This window comes from Cenococcum geophilum (genome assembly GCF_001692895.1).
Source record: "Cenococcum geophilum 1.58 unplaced genomic scaffold K441scaffold_26, whole genome shotgun sequence".
Classification (NCBI taxonomy): domain Eukaryota; kingdom Fungi; phylum Ascomycota; class Dothideomycetes; order Gloniales; family Gloniaceae; genus Cenococcum; species Cenococcum geophilum.
In genome coordinates this window covers 823,680-828,818 of record NW_027137584.1, presented here as the reverse complement: position 1 = coordinate 828,818, position 5,139 = coordinate 823,680, and positions in this window count along the sequence as shown.

The window sequence follows — 5,139 nt, the reverse complement described above, 5'->3', positions numbered from 1 at the left end:
AATAAAGTTAAGATATTTAGTAAACTAAAAAAGGACGAATAGCTATAAATCTATAAGGCTCTTAAGTGGACCAATAAGGAATAATAGGAGAATAATAATAATATATATCTGGTTGGCAAGACTCTCCTATTACACCCGTGGGGTAAAGCTAGGTTTAAGAATAATTATTACCCTACCCCTAATGCGACGGAACTATTAGCGCCAAGATACTTAACTTAATTCCTTCTAATTACTACGCAAAATTATATTACCATACGACTAATACGCAGGTTTATTACTATATAAACTAGTATATAGAAATACCTAAAGGGCAAAACTCCTAGATTATATTAGAAATTAAAGAGTATAATATAGGTTGGGCGTATCCTTTGGGACGAATGCTACCTAGACGCAACCGGTAGAGTCTTAATATTGTTTATTAAGGATGTAGTTAAGGAGTACCATATTACGTATAATCGCAGCCCTGCCGTATAGGGTGCGTTTGGTACGCCTAATAATAGGAACCTAATGTAACTAATGCGGTTTATTATAGTAGGATTAAAGAGGCCCGAGTAGGAGAAAGTAGATAAGCTAAAGGGAACGGAGTTTAAAGTACTGCTTAAGCTTAAAGAAGAAAACATCTAGCTAAAGAAGAAGGAATTTAACTGTCTTTATAAGGATGCGAAGACTAACCTATTTAGAGTAATAGTAGATAAGAAATTCGGCGAACTGGCTATATTTTTCCGTATAGTCATTCTAACGTTTTAGATATATAGAGGGGAGTTAACACTCTGGTTTAATTAGTAAAAGCTTATCCTAAAGAATAGCTATTTTAAATTAGTTATGTTATAGGCCGACCCTAATAATACTAAGGCGGCTATAATTATAGCTATAGAGGACCGAGTAAGGATAGAGCAGAGGCGCCAATATAAGGAACTTCTTGCTATATAGGAGGAAGATGGCAGCGATCTAAATACTAAACCTAAGATACCAAAACTTACCTAAGCCGAGTTATACACTAACGCAAAAACGGCAGTAAGCGTAGCCTAGGTTGTTTAATACTAGGACTAGCATACCCCTATTATAATTAAGTCTAATAAGTCTAATAACAAATGCCTAAAAACTTAGAGTTGCACACTTAAGGACCTAATTATCGCTAAGTAAACTACTAACCCGCTTAGTAAGGAGTTTACTAATATGCTTAACCGCTATTTTTAATAGAATGCAAAGTTCTTTAAAGCTAAAAAAATCTATAATTGTGTTTATAACGAAAAACGGACGGATAGTTTAGCGTATAAGATTATTATTACTACTTACTTACCTCTTATACTAGCTTGTTGGTTTAATAGGCTATATAAAGAATATAGTAAAGATAAGGTGCTCCACTATGCAGCCAGTATATTTAATATTAAGAAGGCTAAGGCTCAGTAAACCTTTAATACTAATAACTCTAAGTGGATCCTACTTTGTACCTTCGCATTAATTAGGCTGGCCATTAACCTATAGCGCGCAAATTATACTATTATAGTTAAGCTAAGCTATAAGCTTTTGGAGGTAAAGTAACTATTTACTTAGATAAATTAACGAGGATAGACTAAGCCCGTCTGCTATAGTACTATTATAGCTAATTAGAAGTCGAGTATTAAGTAAAGGATATTAAAGTTAACTAAATTTACGTTATTACTGCAGAAGTTAGTATATAAGGAGAAGGCCAATTTAAGCTTAAAAGTAGGCTAAGGTAAGAAGGAAGACACTAAGACTATCTAATGCTAGTAACGATTGTAAGAGTATAATATAACTATAGATAGTTCTGAACACTATATATAGTTACTATATAGCAAAACCTATTATGATTGTATAGTGGCGTATATGCGGGCTAAGGGACGTGTCTTTTAGTAACTTATAAGTAGTAGCGTATCGTATATAGTAAACTTAGTTAACTAAAATGTTTCCAGTATTACCATCCTTAAGAGAGTATTAAGCTGTGTTATAGGACTAACACGCGTTGTTATAATTTGGCTTATAAGCGTACGCGTATATATAAGCACGGACCTAATCCCTAAATAACGCGTATATATACTACCTTACCTCCTATATAGATCTTTACGCGATATTAATTATATACTTTTACCTCGTACCTTAACAGTTAGCTTATACCGTAATAGTCGGCTCGTACTATAATAAGTGGCTCATACTATAATAAGCTGCAGCTTACAGCACTGTTATTATTAAAGTAGCGTTTAGCCGCAAATTGTAGCATTGTTATTGGCGGTATAGTATATAGCCGTAAAATGCAACTAAATGCGGCTAAATGCCGAAATTGCTAGATTAGCATAAACCTAACTTAAGATGCTAGTAAATTTTTTCGTAATGCTAGAGCCTTAGCGAGATTTTTATAGGGGTAGTAACTTTAATATTTATTAATAATATATAAAATATAAAATATAAAAATTATTAAAATCACTAAAATTATAAAATTATACTTTTATGCATACTTACTAATATTAATAAAATATATATAAAATATAAAATTTATAAAATTTATACTTTTATGTATGCTTAGTAATCTTATAGTTAGCACTTAGTAGCTAAATGCGGCATTTATAATTAAGTCTTAGCATTTAGCTGCTAAATGCTAGGAAATGCTGGAAATGCTAGGAAATGCTAGGAAATGCTGAAATGGCTGAAAAGTAAAAATAAATGCTGGTAAATTTTTTCCTGACGTAGGCCCTATAATTAAGAGGATTTAACTAATTAACGTATATAACTTTGCTAATTAAATAAAGTAGTTAACGGAACTATTATAAAGTAAATTAGCGTACGCTTAAATAGTATANNAATAGNATATAAATAAAGNACGAGCTNCNNTNTAGGACTTTAAGGAAGGTAATATAGTTTACCTAAATATATAAAACCTAAAGACTTAACGACCCTTAAAGAAACTAGACTAGAAGTTTATAGGCCTATACCAAATTAAAAAGAAACTAAGCCTATACGCTTATAAGCTTAAACTACTAACTAAAATAAAAATATATCTAACGTTTTACGTAAACTTACTATAACCCTTAAAGGGTAAACCTATAACTCGCGAAGTGCCACTACTACCTCCTATAATTATTAACAATGGTAACAGTTCTTACTTTATTAACTTTATTAATAATATATAATAGAAAATATAATCTAAATAATTTAAACTCCTTATTAAATGGGAAGGATATATAATATAAACTTAGGAAACCTATAACCAGATTAAGACCGACGCGCCTTCCCTAGTAAAAGAATTCTACAAAGACTATCCTTTACGGCCTGCTTTAGCTAGATGGATATAATATAAAGGTAAATAACTGCCACCTAATATAAATATACAAAATATAATAGTAGGAAGCTTAAAATTAAAAGGAACTTAAAATATATTATAACGTTTATAATATAATTATATAATATATAAGATATTAAAAAACTTTAACCACTAGTTAAAGTTATCTAATTGGTTAGATCTGTCTTACTAAGACCTATTATAAAGATATTAGTTCTGCTTACCACCTTAACCAAGCTAATAGCGATTTTCTATCCCGGGGATAGAAAATCCTAATTAGCCTATTTAATGATAGAATTAGTAAAACTTTATACTACTACCTAACGCGAAAATATAATACGCGATAAGTTATAAGTCTTAACTAAAATTAAATTATTTAGACCTTTGGCTAAAAGGGGGGATACTATAATAGGACTAGCCCAGTTATAGTAGGAATGTCTTAGTAAAACACTTAATAGATAAATTCTAACGCTTTAATCGAATTCTGCTAAATTAATTAAATTCTACTAAAGTCCGTTAAAGACCGCGTGCGTATATGCGCACGCATCGACCACTAAGCCCCTGACTATTTAATTATATAATTCTCTTGTTATTCCTTTCTCTTCTTTACGTAATGTCTTGTTCTTAGCAAGAACTATATACCCTTAGATTTAGATAAAATTTATATCATTCCTTCAAATCTTCCCTAAAGTCTCTTCACGCCCTTATAGCTTTTTAATTTAATATTTTTATAAAAGTATATAACTCTAGCTATTATATAATAATTAGATCTAGAAGTGCTTGCTTTATAGTATTTTAATATACTATATACTTTAGAACCTTACTCTTAAGACCTTAAACTTCTTCTTTTACTAAAAGCTTTTAATATAGTTCTAAAAGATATCTCTCCCCTTAATCTTTTACTATTATACGCTTCTAATTCTCTACTAGATTCTATTTAATATATTTTTTTAAAGATAGCCTTATAATCTAACGGTTAAGAAATAATATCCTTTTAGGTTTTAAGGAGGATAGTATTTATAAAAGTAGCGTTTCTTTATATAAGTCTTTTTTTCCTTTATTGCCATATAAGTATATTTATAAATTAAGGAGACTTGTCTTAAGATCTATGTTATATAAGTAGTTAGAATTAAATTAGTATTAGCTTTAATCTTAACGCTACTTAAAGGGCAGAAAGTATATTAACTTTAAAGGAATTATTATCGTTAAAGTTTTTAGGGTGAATTTTACTAGTACTAGCTATATTTACAAAGGCGCGCGGCATTAAAAATGGTCTGTTTTTAAGCGAAATTTAAAGTGGGGTACCCCTCCCTCTATTAAAATTTGTATTATATCTAAAGTACACTTAATATAACTTATTCTTTTTACATTAACTATAAAATTTATTTCCTCCTTCGCAATTAATTATAAGAGTATTAATTACAGCTATTCTAGCAACTATAGCACGTATTTTATCTTATAGTATTAACTCTTATTAACCCCTCTATACTTTATCTATCTACTCTATATTTAACGGCGCCTCCTAATCCTTTATAATTGCTATTTTTATTAGTATTAAAGTCGATTCTATAGTGTTTATATTAGAGGAATTGCTTATATGCTTATATATTAGTATTCCTTCCTTTTTAAGCCGCTGTTTTGTTTATTTTAAGGTATATAAAAGAGCGTTATCTTGCTAAAAGGAGAAGGGAATAAAATATCGCACTTAAACTCTTTAGGTTTATATATCTATAAAGAGATATTTTTTTAAAATGGAATTAAGAGCGGTTTAATTACTTTATAAATATATTAAGTATTATTAATACCTTCTTAAGAGGGGCCATTTTTAAACTAATTATTTTTCT